Source organism: Neomonachus schauinslandi, chromosome 3, assembly GCF_002201575.2.
Source record: "Neomonachus schauinslandi chromosome 3, ASM220157v2, whole genome shotgun sequence".
NCBI lineage: Eukaryota > Metazoa > Chordata > Mammalia > Carnivora > Phocidae > Neomonachus > Neomonachus schauinslandi.
In genome coordinates this window covers 121,791,690-121,812,149 of record NC_058405.1, presented here as the reverse complement: position 1 = coordinate 121,812,149, position 20,460 = coordinate 121,791,690, and the positions used below count along the sequence as shown (strand labels likewise).

Below are 20,460 nucleotides of genomic sequence, written 5' to 3'. Positions count from 1 at the left end.
GCATCTCCGCTGCTGGTGGGGGAGTGGGGGCACGCCTGTGGTTGCAGCGCACACAGGATAATCCAGAGGTCTGCCAGGGAGAGGGCAGGAAGAGGGAAACATAGGCTAGAGGGGGTAGAGAGGATGGGGGGAAAGCAGAGGCTGGAAGGGCCAGAAACGAGGCAGGACAGGACCAAGGAATACAGGGGTGCGAGGAAGAGGGGGAGCAGCCAGGAGTGCAGGGAGTGGGGTGGTGGTAGGCTAAAGGTGATAAAAGCATGAATTCCGGTTTCCTTTAAAACTGCTAGCAAAACGTCTCCCAAGACCCCAATAAGATACTTGTAACTACAAAGTAAAAGACAAACTCATAAATGCAAAAAGCATATGGAAAGATAAGGGAGTGCCAGAAAAGGAAAGAATTCCCAGTAATGTTAAGGATAACAACAGGGCAACTTCATTGTTGTTACGACAACTGGGGGCCCAAGTACACTTAGCCCACGGGGTCAGGGAGCGATCCAGGTACCCTGGCATCCACTCGTGTCTTTGCCCCACGCCTACCAGCAGGAAGCAATAGATCCATGTAGGTCAAACAGGCTGACTAGATCTTGTCTCTTCGATGAAAAGCCTCCCCCACAAACATCCCCTGAAAGTGGGAGAATGAGGAAGCATCTAGCTTATGAGAGAGAGAGGAAAGGGAGTATTTTCTTGAAGACTCAAAAGAAAAAAGGCAAAAAAAAAAAAATCAGTGAAGTGCAGGACACCCTCAGAATCCAGAATATGGCCCCTAGATCCTTCATGCACTGTGTTTCTTTCTTCTCTATACACCAGACTCTAAGGGAAGCAAGGAATTTAAAAAGCAGTTGCCAGATTATGATCCATCCACATTCCAGGCTTAAAGAGTAGAATTCACACTATAGAAAATCTATTCCTTGATAAAGAACAAGCTTGAAGTCTCCCCAGATGCAGAGGAGCGGGGTAAACATTTTAATGATGTAAGATTACAGATAGGAAAAACAAAAGGTGTTTCTAAGAAAAAATGAGGACATGATCATCTTAAAACTAAAAATCTTTTTTGAATTAAAGTATGCAGATAGAAAGGACCCACCATACCCTAGGCTGTGTCCCTGAAGGGAACACACCTTGACTCATCCTGGCAAAACTAAGTCGATAATTTTTTCTTAACCCATAAACATCCAGATAAGTATATAGTGTAAAAAAAAAAAAAAAAAAAAAAAGTTGAATGGGCTGCAAAACCAGAGACATGCAAAGGAACAAGAACCCAACTGCCCTCAGACTGTTTATCTTAGGCCCTCAGGCTGCTGTAACAGTGTACCACATGGTGGCTTAAACAACAGAAATTTATTCTGTCCCATATCTGGAGACTTTAAGTCCACAATTAAGGTGTCTGGCAGGGCCAGGCTCTCTCTGAAGGCTCCAGGAGAGGATCTAATCCATGCCTTTCTTGGTTTCTGGTGTTGCCGGTTATCTCTGGCTTGTAGACACATCACTCTAATCTCTGCCTCTGTCATCACATGGCATCATCCCCTATGTCTGTGCTTTTCTTCTAAGGACAGTCCTAATAAATTAGGGCCTCCGCTAATCCAGTATGACCTCGTTTTACCTCACTTACATCTACGAAGACCCTACTTCCTTATTAAGGTCACCTTCACCAGGTATTGAGGGTTAGAACTTCAACATCTTTTGGGGGGGGGGGGGGGGGGACACACAATTTGACCCACAACACTTCTCTCTAGTACTAAAAACCAGAAGTCAAAAGCAACATCTACAAAACTTGAGGAAGGGAACAGCAAAACCAAACCTTATAAAACCACACCAAGTTTTCTACAATATCAACCAAAAAACATTCTCAGATAATCAAAGGCTCAGAAAATGGCCAGCCCATTTACCCTTCTTGGGGGGGGGGGGGAAGTTATTTAAGAACCAAAATTAACTATTCAACAGTGAAGACATGATCATTAAGGGGGGGAAAAGGGGGGGGGGGCTATAAATTATAGCCCTAGCCCAGCCTTCAAACACTTCATTCAACTGTCCCTCTTCTGTTTCCACTCCCTTCTCATTCAGGAAATGTGGGTTTTGAACCATATCCTTCACTCCATAGCACAGAAACAATCTCTTACCTTATCTGGCAACCTCTTAAAACAATACTGCCCTGTGCCAGAACTTGCAAACAATGGCTAACATTTTTTGCATGGTTGTAAAACTGCATAGAAAAAGCTCTCCCACACCACCCGCCCCCCATCCCCTAAAGCAGCAGAAGAGCACAGAACACCACAACAACCATCTTCATTGCCAAAAAACTGAAATTACGAGAAAGGAAAATTTGAGTTTACCAGATGATCAACATTTTTAAAGACATATGGAAGAAACATTTAAGCCAGTATACACAATCTTGTATATGCTATGACAGGAGGAAAATATGCACAACCAAAAGCTAGAAGGAGGTTCGGTAAAATGTTGATGGTTATTCTTAAGGTGGTGGAAGGAGCAACGGTTCTTCCCTTTTACATTTTTGGTTTGACATATGTTCTGACATTTTTATAATGAGAATATTTTACAAGAAAACACTATCTTCCATTAAACATTTATCTGAAACATAAATTTGTACCCATCTCTTTCTACTTCAGGAGGTTTCCCAGCAAGCCCCCTGCTGGACACCTGCCAAGTTATCGTTCTCATAACGAGGGAGCCCCCCCAGGAAGGAGGGCTCACCTTTCCTTTATCTGGGCACCTCCAACTGTGCCTACTCATCCACCTGGCTCAGACTTGCCCTTGTCCATGTAGCTCAAACTGTCCATCATCATCTTTTCCCCAGGTCTTGCAAACACTGAATGGTCCTCCTTACTGATTGTTCTCACAGTGAACTGGCTTCCTCCTACCAGTCACTGTGTGGCTCAAGATCCAGTTCCTTATTCTATGTACTTTGTCTGTAGTACTACAATGACTACTATACAAAGTAGTATGTAGTACTATAGACTACATACAAAGGAACCACACCCGCCCCAGCCCTGTCTACACTCTGACTTCTCTGCTTACAACTTTCAATCTCTAACCAATCAATTCTTCTCTTAACATTAAACTTTCTTGGGGCACTTGGGTGGCTCAGTTGTTAAGTGTCTGCCTTCAGCTCAGGTCATGATCCTGGGGTCCTGGGATCGAGTTCCGAATTGGGCTCCCTGCTCAGCAGGGAGCCTGCTTCTCCCTCTGTCCCTCCCCCTGCTCATGCTCGTGCTCTCTCAAGTAAAATCTTTAAAAGTAAGTAACCGTGGGGTGTCTGGGTGGCTCAGTCAGTTATGCATCTGCCTTCGGCTCAGGTCATGGTTCTGGGGTCCTGGGATCGAGCCCTGCATCGAGCTCCCCGCTCCGCAGTGAGCCTGCTTCTCCCTCCCCCACTACCCCTGCTTGTGTTCCCTCTCTCGCTGTGTCTCTGTCAAATAAATAAAATCATTTAAAAAAAGGTAAATAACCTTTCTCAAAAAGAACATCCTGAATATGACTTCTTACAACATAGAAAACCCCTTTTTCTGTAGATCTTGGGTGTGACATTAGGACCACCATGCTGCACATCTCACATCTATGTGAATGGTGCCCTGGACCTGCAAGGAGGTGGCGCTGGGTATTGCAACTACCCAACGATTATCCAACTCCTAAAGCCATTCTCTACCCCAATTACACACTGAGCCCCACTAGGACTGCTGGAGCTCACTTACTCTTGAATTTCACGTTATAGCAAGTACCCAAGTAACACATCAGGATTTATATTGAGTTCTCTATTCTAACTATATATGTATGTTCATCAAATGTATGTCTAAAAAATAATGATGATTAAGTTAGTAGTAAAAGTCTTACTTTCTGTACCAGACAACTTGCTAAGCACTTTACATACATTAGCTTATTTATTCACCATTTGCTGTCACTGTCCCTGGGCTATAGATGAGAAAACTAATGCTTAGGGAGGCTACTAAGTAAGCTGCCTAGGCCCCCACAACCTGCAAGTGGTAGATCTGGATTTGAACCCAGGCAGTCTGACCCACCGTCAGAACTCTTCATCATGGCTTCACACCAGCCTGCCTTTGTACACTGTGGATCCCCTAACCAAGGTGTGTACCAAGCGTGGAATGCTGTTCGGTGCTTAAGAAATTCTGACTGTCCACAGATAATTTAGCAAGTCACGTTTCCCTGAATGATAATCATTGGGAACATTGTCATATTGGACACGATGACATTTTGGGGGTGGAAAAATAAGTGGGGAGTAAAAGACTTTTAGAACAATACCATAACCAGCACACCACTCCCTCACTAACAACTCAAATCCAAACTCTGGCAGTCCCATCAGCAATTCTGTTGCCAACAGGCCTCATTACAAGAGAAAGGAAGGATAAGAGGGAGCTGCTACCATTTATCTTATTTCAACTCCTTACAAGGAAAATGGGATCTATAAACATTTGGAGGGAAAATATCTCCAAGTTTCTAAGCAGCACTGAAAGTTTCTTCCCCACAAAAAACACGTTAAAAATGCTATATAACCAATTCACACATTCTAGAAAAAAGCAGTATAGTCAATTGTGTACATGTGGCTGTTTAGCAAGATCCTTTCCAGGCCTGTACCGAGGGGGGCAGGGAGTGGAGAGAGAGAACAAGACGACTACATTTTTTGCATCTGTTATTTTATTTGCTATATTCCTGCTCTACCAGCACCACCAGCACCACAAATGGGGGGCGGGGGGAGGCAGCATTGCTCAGTTTTCAAAACAGCAGCCTCAATGACATGTCTGGTACAATATCTTAGCAACAACGTCAATATTGTCTCACCACAGCTAACCATATTAACATTCCACTCTAATCATGATTTCTCAAATATAAAATGGAATGCGAGTTACTCCATTCATTCTCTGAGCATCGCTCTGGGAAATACAGTCCTCAAACGATTTCTATAAAGTTGCATGTAAATTAAGCATCAAAATTATATTCAATAGTTATCACTGCTTGTGTATCTAACTTGGAAGCATGAGAATACGCAAATATTGATGAGGAATCGACATAAACACAAGAACCAAGTAAAATACAAATTGCTTTGATGAAATCCTGTCCCTGGTTATTTCTGGAATAGAACCCTTGTCACTCATCTCCTTGTAGAGCTGTATTTCAAATGCACCTTTAGACGGCTGCCAAGAACAGGGTTGACTAGATAATGGGGGAGCTCCTTCTCCCAAGAGTTTTCAAATCACATACATGTACTTCTGCCATGGCTGGCTGGGGCCGGCCCTGCACAGACTTAGGAACAAACAGCAGGCTCCTAGTGGCTCTTAAACCTGGCTAACCATTACATTACACATACATACGCTTGAGCCCCACCTCGGGGTCGGGTGGGAATTTGACTCGCAAATGCTTTTGGGAAGCAGCCAGATTTAGGAACCAATGCACTAGACAACTACGCTAAAGCCCATTTTTATAAGGACAAGGTGAACACCGAATCATACGGGCACCACACCTCTGAGTGCACACACATCTGGTCTTGGCAGATACAGAGGCTTCTGGTGGCGGATCCTTGTGTTTGGGACTTAAACCCTTTCCCCCTTCCCTATCCTAGCCAGCACATGCCATCCCAGACTGTTGACAACAACTGCCCCACAGCACGCCCCCACAGCACTCTGCTAAGGCCAGACCCATCACCACGGCTCTCCTCCATCTGCACCAGATGAAATGGCCAGGGTTGTGTCTGCCACATAGGCAGGGAAACAAAACTATCCAAGACGCTGCCATTCCCTAAAGCCTAAAGGGGTCAAGGGGTGGGGGGGGGGGGAAAAAAAGAGAATGACACAGAAAATACTATCAATCATAGTAAGAGCAAACATAAAATGCTTACAGTGGTCCAGGCACTGTTCTAAGCCCTGTAACTCACTGGATCATCAGGACAACAAACAACCCTGGGAGAGAGATACTATGTTGCAGATGGCGGAAGCTTACACAACTCGGCTGCTACACTACAGAGGACACCGGCTTTGGAGACAAACTGGGTTCAAATCTTGGCTCTGCCACTAACTGCACAATCTTAAACTAGCTCTCTAACCTCTACTAATAAGCAACTGATTATGTGGGGTAACTGTTTATAAGCATTTAGCACACTGTCCGATACATAGTAAATACTCACAGAGCAACTCTCATCAGTGCTGCCCTATTTTCTCCCAGAGGATTCACTTCCCAGCTTCTCTATTATATCTGAGGAAGAAAAAAGATCTCACCCCTCCCTCACATTTGGGTATCAAAAATTCCTGTTATAAATTTAAATATTTATAGGAGTATATTTTATTTCCTCACTTGATGGGCATTTCCCCAAACCAAGGTTACCCTGTGGTAAGAGTGAAACAAATTCCTCACATCATCGATATTATCATGCCTGAACTTAAAATAAAAAAAACTTCATTTCATTTGACCTGTATCATTACTGTACGACAGATTATTACCCTTCATTTTATAGGCAAGAAAACAGAAGTTCAGAAAAATGAAACACTTGTTCAAAAAGAGCTAGCAGCTACATTAAACTGGAACTCCCAAGTTTCCTGAAGCCAAGCCAGCAGAGCGCTCATTCATCTCTGAGATGCTGCTTCCACGAAATCAGAAGGGATGTGAAGTACTGTTTGGGGAGTCCAATAACCATGGAAACCATTTAATGGATGGGGGAGGGAAGAACTCCAGAATCTCTAATCTTCATAATCTTAGAGCGAAGGATGTAGCTTTAAGAGGTTTAATCAGATTAGCAGCATCAAAACTCTCATACAAAGCAGGGAAAGAAAGAGAGCTGACCTCCCTGAAAGAATGATGTGCAACCTCTCAGTTTTCAACACTGAACTTACAGAATTAAAACAAAATCCTTCACTTAATCCTACCAAAAATAAAGGATGAAACATACATGAATCTTTTTAGGTTTTAATTCAAAATTAAACATGACATGTGTGACTTGCTTAGAACTCTAGCTGGTAATCAATGGTTAACCACTTATCAAAATATTAAAACAGATACTAAACTCAACAACAACAAAAAAAATAGGTAAGCATACAGACAGGACAGAAAAAATTTAAATCTCTATGACAAATACTTATATAATATATACTATGTGTCAAGCATGGATTTAAGCACTCTATAAATATTAACTCATTTAATCCTCATAAGTGACCCGTGAGGCACAGAAAGTTTAAGTAATTTGCTCATTTTCACATAGCTGGTAAACTATGGAGCCAGGCTACAGATCCAGGCAGTAGGATTTCAAATGGCCAATAAACACGTGTTTGAATTCATTCTGAAGAATTGCATAATTAAAACAATGAGATACAATTTTTGCCTATCACACTGCAAAGATGAAATAATTTGATTATAACCCATGTTGGTAAGTGTGTAAATAGACATCTCATATACTGAAAATGGAACTGTAAATTTAATGCCACCTTTTTGAAGGGCAATTTGACAAAAATCTAGGAAGATTATAAATGAACAAACTTGTTAACCAACTATCAATAGGGGAAAAATGAAATAAGTTATAGGCTATCTGTCCAATGTAATATTGAGCAACTTAAAAAACCTATCAGTGTGTGCTAATATGAAAAATGTCTAAAACTGCAATCAACAAATTTACAAATAAAACACTGTAAAGTCCATGTGGGTTTTCTTAAGGATCTATGTATGTGTGTACATATGCACATATATACATAGAAAATATCTGGAAAATAAGAAACGTTAATTGCCTTTAGAGAGCAAAAAGCAAAGCAGAGAAGAAATAGGGATGTGTCTTTATTTTTAATACTATTATAGTTTTTTTTTTTCCTTAATTTTATTTATTTGAGAGCGAAAGCACAAGTTGGGTGAGGGGCAGAGGGAGAAGCAGACTCCCTGCCGAGCAGGGAGCCCAATGCAGGACTCAATCCTGGGACTCCCAAGATCATGACCCGAGCCAAAGGCAGATGCCCAACCTACTGAGCCACCCAGGCACCCTAGTTTTTTTTTTTTTTAAATAATTGTATATTTAACTATTTACATTTATGGTGTTTAAATGGCTTTACAAAAACCAAATAGGATGGATTTGTAATGGTCTCAAAGACACCAAGCAGAAATGGTCCTTAAGATACAGAAAAAGGGGGCACCTGGGTGGCTCAGTCAGTTGGGCATCTGCCTTCGGCTCAGGTCATGATCCTGGAGTCCCAGGGTTGAGCCTCGCATCAGGCTCCCTGCTCAGCAGGTAGTCTGCTTCTCCCTCTGCCTCTCACCCAGCTCGTGTTCTCTCTCTTTCCCTCTCTCTCTCTCAAATAATAAAATCTTTAGGGGAAAAAAAAATGATATAGAAAAAGATACTATTCACAGTTACTGAGTCTTTATCGATAAAGACCATATAAGAAACTCAAATAATCCTTTGGGGTTGGGGCAGGGTAGAAATCAAAATTCCTGGAGAGAAATTATAAAGGAAATCTACTGTCTTCTATCTCACGGATAGCTCTTCCTTTCTATTTATTCAGTGCTAGAAATAAAAATAATGGAGCTAGCCAGAGACACAGTAGAAACTGAACTAGTCTGGAGTCAGAAACTACACTTCAATCCCATGTTTGCTTTAGCTATATAATGTTGGGCAGTTGCTCAATGCCTCTTTTCCAAATATTCCTCAAAAAAGAAGACACTGGGGTGCCCGGGTGGCTCAGCTGGTTAAGCGTCCAGCTCTTGGTTTTGGCTCAGGTTACGATCACAGGGTCCTGGGATTGGGAGACCCTTGTCAGACTCCTTGCTCAGTGGGGAGCCTGCTTCTCCCTCTCCCTCTGTTCCTCTCCCCCCAGCTCATGCTGTCTAATAAAATCTTAAAAAAAAAAAAATGAAGACCATGAACTCAATTTCTAAGACTCTTCTGGTTCTAAAACCTTTAATTTCATTACTTTACCTTAGTTTGAAAAAGAATCCCTACATCTAAAAATCTAAGATTATAAACCATGGATAAAAATTTTTACACTTAACAATACAGCAGTTTGAGGCACCTGGGTGACTCAGTTGGTTAGGCGTCTGCCTTTGGCTGGGGTCATAATCCCAGGGTCCTGGAATCGAGTCCCACGTAGGGCTCCTTGCTCAGCGGGGAGCCTTTTTCTCCCTCTGCCTGTTGCCCCTGCCTGTGCACGCACTCTCTCAAAAAAAAAAAAAGAATACAGCAATTTATTAAAGAGATGCTTAACTATCCGGAACTATCCCAGCCTGCTGGTAGCAACTCACTGGGAACTAGGCTTCTAGCACATCCAGGTATCAGGAGGTACTGAGACTTTCGGACTGTGCAGAGAGAGAGAAAGTTATCAAGTACTGTGGAAAACGTGATGACTCATTTTGAGTCGGTTTTATGCCTGTATTTTGGCTTCTCTATAAATTTCTTAAACAGAAGACAATCAGACCAGCAATATCTCCAGCCTCAACACAAACCCGGTATTTTAACAACACAGGAGACACTTCTTCCCATGGAACACAAGCAGGTTTTAGTAACTTCAATAAAAATTCCCCTGTGAGTGACTTTATAAGGAAATCCTACTACTACACACCAGGGGCCATACTAGAAAAAGGGAAGATCCAGACTGAAGAGCCTCTCACACTCCCAACAGAAAAAATGTACAGCTGACCCTTGAACAACATGGGTTTAAACTACACAGGAACATGAAGACGCTTATCTTTTTCAGTAAATACAGTATAATATTGTAAATGTATTTTCTCTTTATTATTTTCTTAACATTTTTCTCTAGCTTACTCTTTTGTAAGAATACAGTATATAATAAATATACAAAATGTGTCAATCAACTATTTACATTATTGGGAAAGCTTCTGGTCAACAATAGGTATTAAGTTCTGGAGAGTCAAAAGTTATACTCGAATTTTTGAGTGTGGATGGGGAAGGAGGAGGGTAGGTGCCTCTAACCCCCATGTTGTTCAAGGGTCAATTGTACAAGGTCATAAAAAGACAATGAGGAGAAAATATAAACGGGTACTGAATATTTAAGAGGTCTAACAATCTCAAAGAAATGCTAATTAAAAACATATACATGTTTTAACTTATAAAATCAGCAAAGATTATTAAAATCTACAAATACCCAATACTAGGAAGAGTCATGTAAGCAGGCACAATCACATACTGCTTACACAGGTGACAATCAATACAATCCTTCTGGAAAAGAATTTGGCAAGAGGTACCACAGGCTTCTGAAAAGTTTTCTTTTCATTATTAATTTCTTGCCTAGAAACATTCTACTAAAATAATCAGATTTCTAGACAGATACCTATTTTCCAGAGGCTTGTTTTTTTTAAATGAATGAGAAAAGCATGTACCCAAACAAAATCATGGTATAGGAGTACAATAAAATATTAAGTATTTATCAAAGACTAATGACATTGAAAAGGATAAGCAAAAGACAAAGAATATCCTGGGGCTTTTTAAATTATTAGTATTCTCCAAATTTTTTACAATGAGCACATACTACATTGGGCACAGATTCAAAGACCCATCATATTTATTCTCACTTTAACTTCTCTAAAACTGAAATGCATGTAATAGTTGATGGCATCTTAAAAATCAGCATCACCCAGGCAGTGATCATAACGTCGTACCCACTGACTGCAAACCTGGGTTGTCACGTCTGGTAGAGTGACAATTTTAGCCCTTTCCAGGTTTCAGTCAACAGATCACTTAAGGTCAGCTGTGGAAGGCAAAAGAACCCTGAATTATATCTGAAAGCTTTCCATTAAAATCTCCTTTTGAGATCATGAAAGGATGGTAGAAATGTAATGTGGAGAAAAATGGATATTGACAACTAGGTTTAAAAAAAATGACAAGAATTAGGCTCTGAATATAAATTAGAAATGCTTTAACCAACCGGTTTATATTTTCCTTCCTTTTTTTTTTTTCTTTAAGACTTATTTGAGAGAGAGAGTATGTACACACACAAGCACACGAGCGGGAGGGGCAGAGAGAGAGGGAGAGAGAATCCCAAGCAGATCCCATGCCAAGCACAGAGCCCGATTTGGGGCTCAATCCTATGACCGAAAGATCACACACGACCCAAGCCAAAACCAAGAGTTGGATCCCCAACCAGCTACACCACCCAGGGTCCCCTCTTTGCCTTCAGTTTTATGAAAAAGATTGAGATACATAAAAATAACTAAAGGAAATCTTCAGTAAGGCAAACATTTTAAGTAATAAAGTATCATGTCAGTTAATTGACAGTAGCTCTTTCTTCCTTAGAGGTACATGAAGTATGGTATGTTTTATAGTCAGTGAAATACAGTATTACATTTATAATCAGAAAAGAGACAAGTGCTACGGACTGAACTGTGTCTCCTGAAAATTTGTAGCCTTAAACCCACATGTGATAGTATTTGGAGATGGGGCTCCTGAAGATAATTAGTTTTAACTGACCTCAGGAGGGTGGGGCCCTTGTGATGGGATTAGTGTCCTTGTCAGAAGAAGTACCAGAGAGCTCTCTCTTGCCATTTGAGGACACAGGAAGAAGGTAACTACAAGCCAGAAAGAGTCTTCACCAGACGGTGGAGACACACAGACTCTACTTTCCAACTCCGAGATTTCAGATGTGAATAAAGGTTTCTCAATTTGAGGCTCCACACCAAGGCTAATGCTACCCAACGGGTTAGCCTTGGTGGCCACCCATCAGCTACAGGACAACTCAAGGTCGAAGCCTCATCCTCTTAAGACGAATAGTAAGCTTAGATCATCCTTCACAGGAAAAAAAAAAAAAAGTCAATCTAGGTCAAATCTTTAGTAGCCTACCTCCCCACTACAAACTACATTTGCCAACAGATTATATGAAATCAAGTTTTCTATATTTCTGTAGAATAGAAATAAAACCTTGGAATTCTCCTCCTAGAAAATGCAAATGGGGGGGGCTTCTGGGTGGCTTAGTCGGTTAAGCAACCAACTCTTGATTTCAGCTCAGGTCATGATATCAGTGCCGTGAAATCGAGCCCCATGTCTAGCTCCTTGCTGGCTGTGGAGCCTACTTAAGATTCTCTCTCCCAGGGCGCCTGGGTGGCTCAGTCGTTAAGCGTCTGCCTTCGGCTCAGGTCATGGTCCCAGGGTCCTGGGATCGAGCCCCACATCGGGCTCCCTGCTCAGCGGGAAGCCTGCTTCTCCCTCTCCCACTCCCCCTGCTTGTGTTCCCTCTCTCGCTGTCTCTGTCAAATAAATAAATAAAATCTTTAAAAAAAAAAGATTCTCTCTCCCTCTCCCCGGCCACCCCCACTTGCTCTCAATTTCTTTCAAAAAAAAAAAAAAAAGCAAATGGTCACATGAAAATTCAGATATAGTTTTTATGGGAATTAGAAACTACACATGACAAGCCTCTTTGAAAATTAGGTATATAGAAAATAAGACCATTGTTTTGGGGTTATTTTACAGAAAAGCATTTTTTTTTTTTTAAAGATTTATTTATTTGACAGAGAGAGACACAGCGAGAGAGGGAACACAAGCAGGGGGAGTAGGAGAGGGAGAATCAGGCTTCCCGCAGAGCAGGGAGCCTGATGCGGGGCTTGATCCCAGGACCCTGGGATCATGACCTGAGCCGAAGGCAGATGCTTAACGACTGAGCCACCCAGGCGCCCCAGCTTTTTTTTTTTTTAATATGTATATAATAAAATTAGATTTGATCCAAAAAATGAGACTCTGAACTGTTATTTTATGTTCCCTATTAAGTTTCCTACTGCGTTTACACATATACAGTTGACCCTTGAACAGAACGGGTTTGAACTACACAGGTCCACTTCTACGTGGCTTTTTCCCCCCAATAAATACAGTCAGTACTGTAAACGTATTTTCTCTTCCCCAGATTTTCTTAGCAAACTTTTTTCTAGATTATAATACAGTAAATAACACAAAATGTGTTAATAGATTGTTTTTTATCAGTAAGGCTTCCAGTCCAATAGGTTATTAGTTTACATTCTGGGGAGTCAAAAGTTATATGTAGATTTTCAACTATATGGGGGCTGGAATCCATAACCTCTGCATTGTTCTGGGGACAACTGCACATACAAAGAGGAACCCAAATAAATGTTGTTTGAGAATTCTGCTACAAACGTTATGATTCAGATAGGCTGTGACTTGCTGGGGGGGGGGGGGGTTCTTATTAGCCAGAAAACAGAAAATCCAGGAGGTATCTTGATTTCACCTTCTCTGTCCAGAGCTTTCTCTAATTATGCCCTTCACAGGAAACAGGCCATTCAGGATGAACCAGCTTGGTCCATGACATGAAGACGCCTGACACATGACAAATGCTAAGTATCTGTTCTCTTCCTTCTCTCTTTCATCCTTTCTATTTCCCTAAAACACATGGGAAAGCTACAAAGAGGATGGAAGGCAGAGCCTTCTACATAGGAAGACCTTCATTAATTAAGGATGTGTTGAAATGAAACATCCCAGGAACTCTATCAACTGTACTTAGAAATCTATTCTTAAAGTTGCTTACTGACTCCCAAAATCTCTTTAGCAAGGGAGAAAGTCTTTTGGTTTAAGTTCACAAAGAAAAAGGATAAAATGCCAGTACTTGATATAGGCTGATAGGTAAAATAAATGGATTTCCCAAGTATAAACCACCACATGAGAGACCAAGGACACCAAGGACTCAGCTTTCACAGTTTTGTTATGAGGAAAAGGGTCAAGATGGCACAAAAGACTTCAGTATGCAAGGATGATGGCAGAATCTGTATTTGAAGATGGGAAGTCATGAAAAGAAGCTTTCAGAACATCACTCCTCTGCCTGAGAGCAGTCCTGCCTTTTCTTCAACTGGGAAAGAACAAGAAGTCTTACAATGGTTTTGTTTGTTCAAGGCACCACACAGTTTTCTCAGAAAAGGAAAGGTCTGCAGAGTATCAAGCAGAAGCCAGGTGTCAAGTGAGACGCTTCTGCAAAAAGGTTCTCTTATTTAGCCCTGATGACATCCTTGTAAGGCAGCTTAGTCAAGTTAAGGAACTTGTCCAAATTCATGTAAACTGGGAGGCGATCAAGCTAGGATTTGAGTCTGTGACTTCTAATTCCACAGTCTGCTTTTTCTAGACTTTGAGACAGGTATAAGAGACAACAAAGAGAAACTGGTGAAGGAACCAAGCTAACCAGAGGGAATAGCGTTCCTGATTCTACCAAAAGCCAACTTGGCCTCTATTCTGTGTTTATATCCTGCCCCAATATTTTACAGAATTTGCTTAAGTGCCCTGGTAAAGCGAAATACAATACGTTAGATTGAATTATTTCTGCCTGTTCTATTGCTTGGGAAACATTTTTGGAGTCCGTTAACAAGATACCAAATATCCATAGCTCAGCAAGACAGTCACTGCACTAAATTCCTAAATAATAGTCCACAACCACAGAAAATGGGCAATGCAGCACAGAATAATCAAAAGCAGCTTCATATTTTCCGGATAAAACAAAGCATCGTTTGTATTGAGGCATTTTTAGAAGGTACCACTGAAAACCAGACTGCAGCCTGGAATGGCTTAAAATACCACATTTAACAATCACATCAATGGCTTTTAAACTTTAGAGGCAAACAGCTTGCTTTTACTACAAATTCAAAGTGAAGGATTAGATGCAAAGCTAACAGATTAATTCAGTACACACTCAAGTTTAGAGACTATCCAATGCCTTAATTAACACCATTATAAGTGCACTTAGCCAACCAGCTGGGTTTTAACGATGAAAAGGTGAAGGTCAAATGTCGTGGTTTTGGGGGTTTTTTTTTTGTTTGTTTAAGTAAATTACTTCAAACTAAGCCCCCCCTGCTGGGAGAAAAAAAAAAAACATAATTAAACTGAAGGGAAAGACTAATAAACAATTATTTTGGCATATTAAGCAACCCTTCATCAGTCTATATATATATATATATTTTTTAAAGATTTTATTTGACAGAGAGAGACACAGCGAGAGAGGGAACACAAGCAGGGGGAGAGGGAGAAGCAGACTCCCAGCCGATCAGGGAGCCCAACGCAGAGCTCGATCCCAGGACCCTGGGATCATGACCCGAGCCGAAGGCAGACGCTTAATGACTAAGCCACCCAGGTGTCCCATCAGTCTATATTTTAATTGAGGCAGTACCACAATTAAAAGTTCACCAAACTTTGTTCTTCTGACTCAACATGGGGCCACCTCCACACCAAAACAGATCAACTAGAAAAGCTGGATAGGGCAAAAGGCTATGGTTTCAAGATTGGCAGAGGACAGGAGAAGGAATGCATATAGAGGGAGAGGGACCAACCCTCTCTCAGAAGGCAATGGGTCTCGCCTGCCTAATGCTTCCAGAATGATGCCAATATCTCTGGGATTAAAAGAAAAAACAAAAACTGTCATCAGCTGTGAGCTATAATTATACTCAAGATGTTAGGTAAAAATCAGTATTCATTTCTTGGAGACCAATAGGAAAAAAAAAAAAAAAAAGTCCAAAAAACTAGCCAAATCATTTACTAGGTGGACACAGTAGCTATTCTAATCAGCTATACTAAATATCTGTGCTTGGTTTTTGTGGTAGAGGGGACCTGCCAATGTCGATGACAGAAGAATCCTCCACAGCACATGCCTTGGTGGGAGGTGAAGTCCACTTTACCCTATAGAAGCTAAGAAGTCAAAATACATATTTGTCCAGCCTCTCTTGCAGCTAGAAGCCAGGCATGGGAACCAGGTTCAGCCATTTAGAAACACTTGCCCCACACTTTCAGTTTTTCCTTGGCTATTCTTAAGCATTTTCTCTTCCAGATGAATTTTTAGATCAACTGGTTAAGTTAAAAAAAAAAAAAAAAAGACAGGACTTTTCTGGGCAGTGAAAATACTGTGTATGATACAGATACAGATCATTACATATTTGTCCAAACCCACAGAATGTACCATACCAAGAATGAACCCTGATGTAAACTGTGGAATTTGGGTGATTATGATGTGTCAGTGTGGGTTCATCAGTTGTAACAAGTGTACTACTCTGGTGGGGGGTGTTGATCCTGGGGGAGACTATGTATGAGTGGGGACAGAGGCTACATGGGAAATCTCTGCACCTGCTGCTCAGTTTTTCTGTGAACTTCAAACTGCTCTAAAAGAACAAGGTCTTTAAAAATAAAATAGTTGGGATTTCATTAGGGATTAAATGGAATGCATAGGTAATTCCATAAGAGAGAGTCGGTTTAAAATACTGCATCTGCCCATTTGGGAACATTGTTCTTCTGTTAAGTACTTCAGCAAAGTTATATTCTTCTCTTCAATGTAAGTTTTGCACTCTTTTTTTTTTTGGTTAATATTTAAAGTTTTTGTTTCTATTATAAAATGGGACATTTCCCCATGCATTATCTAAATAGTGTTGTTGTACAGAAAAGATATTAATTCCCTACACTGCTCTTATATCAACTCTAAACTCTTATTTTGGTCCAGATTTGTATCAGAATACTCTCAATATACTTAATTATTTCATCTTTAAATAGGTTTAATAATAGTAACACGAAAGTTTTTTGATAGCAAAGGTCACTTAAAATAAAAAGACATGGTCTCTCCTCTCTGGAGAGCCTCAAAATAAATACCACATTTGCTTAAGATCAAGGTCCTAGGGGCACCTGGGTGGCTCAGTCGTTAAGTGTCTGCCTTCGGCTCAGTTCATGATCCCAGGGTCCTGGGATCGAGCCCCACATCAGGCTCTCTGCTCCGCGGGAAGCCTGTTTCTCCCTCTCCCACGCCCCCTGCTTGTGTTCCCTCTCTCGCTGTTTCTCTCTGTCAAATAAATAAAAATCTTTAAAAAAAAAAAAAAAAAAATCAAGGTCCTAACATAAGAGCAGGGAGGGGGGAAAAAAAATATATATATATATGTATATACATATGTATATACATATATATATACATATATACATATATATGTATATACATATATATATACATATATACATATATATGTATATACATATATATATATATATGTATATACATATATATATATACACACACACACACGCCCTCATCTAGCTCTCCCCACACTGTGGTTTAATACTGATTTTTGCTGCCTCAGGCCTAACTCAAGGTCAAGAGAAACACAGTGCTCATTTGCACTGATGGAATAGTGGGGACAAGGCAAATGTACTTTCCCCAAAAACATTTTCAAGTTTTTAATATTGTATTCTCTGACACAATTCTACAGCTTTCAGAAAACACGTTTTGCTTAGCTGTAAGCATTTCCTAGGTTAAAAAAAAAAAAGAATTTTGCTATTTTTAGAGTTCACTCAGGGTTCAATAGTTTAATACTATATATATTTCAAATACCCTTATATACATGTAACTTAAATTTCAATACCTGCTAAAATTTTGCCAGTAATTTAAAGTAGATACATGGGACATTTTCTTTTAGGGACAGGAACTGAAGGTATAACAACTTTTCAATATTTCTGAAAAATGTTTGTTTTCTTTTGAATATTAAATTTAACTCAGTGATTATGTTTTCTAAATTCTCAAAGCCAATTTGATAAAAAAAAGGGGGGGAGGTTCAAGATTGTAAAAACAATCTACAAAGGATATATAAAATGCTGAGCTCAATGTTTTAGACAAAAATATTTCCTAAATTTCTATAATTGTTAGTTCAAGTACATAGAAATGAATTTTCCTTTGTCTTCGCAACAAAGATTGGTTTTAATTAGAAACAGTAGAGCAAAATTTTTCCATATTGCAGGAGATATTATTACTCAAGTTTCAGGGCAGTCTCCACAGATTAGCTAACTTTAATTTACACAGAAACTTAGCTATGATCTACTTATATAATGAGAGTTGGCACAGAGCTCAACATATGAATGGTCAAATTCCAAGTACTTTCCCCAATCATCTTGTGACATAACTTCATCAAGATTTAAAATTCCATCTGCCTGTTCCCCAACTAACACAACCAGGTTCTAGTTAAGAGAAAAAAGGCACATACCATACAGATGTTTTATGAGAAATGTTCCCATTGCTTTTTCAAGTTGGTTTGCATTAGTGAAAAGCCATAGTGTGGGAATTATTATGAAGAAATGATTCAGAAAAAACAGTAGTTGCTCTTAAGGACTAGAGAGGGGAATAAACCCAAAATCACATGTTCTAAAATGGGAAAAGTTACAAATGCAAACTATGTTCACTGTCTGGCCATTCTGAAAGGCAGGGTGCCCCAAATCATTACTGTACTGTTTGTTATTTCACTGGCACTGGTCAAAGAGGATGGTGGGTCTGTTGTGAAAGACTCCATTACTAAGTAGGGAGTTTTGGCTTGGAGACCCAGGCCACTCATTGGGCGGCTCCAGCCAGACAGACAGCTTAGGACCTAACTTTATGCTGGAAATTACAAAGACATCTAAAGAAGCAAGTAACAAAGTCCCTAGGATGAATGTCAGATGAGCCAAAACTGGGGGGGTGGGGGGGTGGAGGGCGGGAATTTTTTTAAACCGCTTTCAGAAAAATAAAGAGAAGGATATTTTGGCCTTGACCAGCAGAGGGTGAATGTCCTCCTGGACAGAAATTGTGTGAACTGAAAATTCTCCATAGCAACAATTCTAATTAATTATTCAAAGGTAGGGGTTGGTTTCTTAAGGTTAAAAGCTGACTATGGTCTCTTGTTTCTATCGTTAAAAACTGAAATCTTTTCTTTGTATCAGCTTATGCGGGGATTAATGAGAAGCTTCTGATGGAATCTTAACAGTAACTTTACAATAAAGACTCTACTTTTAACGTAAGTTTGCCGTTTGCAGACTTTTTGGTTTAAGGGATAACAAAATTTGTCTAAGTTCCATATAACTAAAAAGTTTAAGCCCTCTTATTCTATGATGTAAGTACAGAAACAGATATTAACATTGTCATAACATTACATATATTATGTAATTACATACACACATGTAATAAAAGGTATTACAAGATCTTTTCAAATGAAGAGTTAACTATAATTCAGTGATGTTTTAGTAATAAGTGGATTTATACTTTAATAGAAATCAAAACTGAAGTGTTTATTCAATACAGTAACTCAGAAAACCAGCCACTTTCCAACTCGGGATTATCATAAATTTGCAGAGTAAAATAGCACATTTTGGGGAAATTAATCCATGCTAACAGATTTTTATTGTATAATAATGATAAACAATATGTAATTTTTCTAGAAAAATAGGCCACTAAGTGGTCACCAAAATAACGTTAGAAGAGTTTATCACATGGAATGCAATGAAGAGTCACAAGGACCACATAAGCACCAGAAGTCTATAAACAGGAATGAAATCCAAGCCAAATGAAGTAGCTCTCATCATAATGAAAACTAGCAGTCTGGCACTGAGTGAGGCTACACCTGTTAGGCGGAAAATTTGATACTCAAAAGAGGAGGACCAGTCAGCCAGCAGTTGGTCAAACATAAAATGCAATCACATGTGGGAAAAGGGAAAGGGCTTTCTAGAAACCAAATTCCTGGACACACCTGCTATCCATCCCTCCATGTCTATAACTCTGACTACCTCTGGATCTGAATGATGTTAAAATTATGAACCTTACAAGTCTTCTGAGGAAGGATTTGGTTCATAACCCAAACTCAATTTTTAAAGTCACTTCCCATAAGCAAGCTCAGAAATAGGGGCGCCTGGGTGGCTCAGTCAGTTGGGTGTCTGCCTTCGGCTCAGGTCATGATCCCAGAATCCTGGGATCGAGTCCTACATTGGGCTCCCCGCTCAGCAGGGAGTCTGCTTCTCCCTCTGCCCCTCACCCCACTCATGCTCTATCTCACTCTCACGGTCTCTCTCTAAAATAAGTAAAATCTTAAAAAAAAAAAAAACCTCACAAATACATTTAGTTTCTCATAGCTTCCAGTATTATGTGTGTCCTAACCCAGAACACTCCTCAGACCCATTCCCAATGCAATGGTGCCCACCCAGCCTGGAGTGCACAGGTGTCACAGCCCCCCCGGACACCTGCTTGTACATACCTGTTTCTTTCCTGCTTCCCTTTCCTCCCTCACGGCTCTTCTTCAGCACAGCTTTTAACATTTTCCACACGCTTTGCTTCTAAAGAGAAAAGGAGGGGAGGGAAGAGGAATTAGGGGTTGTGAGCTGGAATGGAACTTACATACTGACATAAAAGGTAACTTGGGCTCTAACAGATTGCTTAGGAAAATGTAAAGGTACCCTGAGTCTTACAGTAATTTTCTGTGAAGAAACTAAGATGGGGAACTAAATGTTAAAGACACAAGGAGTGTTTTATAACTTTTAATGAAGTGATCAGAAGTTCACTGTATTGTTATAAGTTACACACACACACACACACACACACACACACACCCAGGGCATTCTCAGCATTCCACATCGAATTAAGGTTACAAGGCTAAATCTGGGCACATTACTGTAAGATGTCTGGCACAGGAATTCAGATCTAACCCCAGCTCATCAAAAGAAAACATGAGAACGGAGAATCAACAAGACAATGGTTAAGAAGA

At 40.3% G+C, this 20,460-nt stretch overlaps 1 protein-coding gene across 1 annotated transcript in view; it reads right to left on the bottom strand.

Annotated features, from left to right (window-relative positions):
- Positions 1-20,005, bottom strand: part of TANC1 (tetratricopeptide repeat, ankyrin repeat and coiled-coil containing 1) — a 153,271-nt gene extending 133,266 nt beyond the window's left edge. The window contains exon 1 of the mRNA XM_021703271.2: positions 19,954-20,005. The gene's annotated coding sequence lies outside the window, so the exon portion shown is untranslated. The remainder of the gene's footprint in view (positions 1-19,953) is intronic.
- Positions 20,006-20,460: the final 455 nt, after the last annotated feature.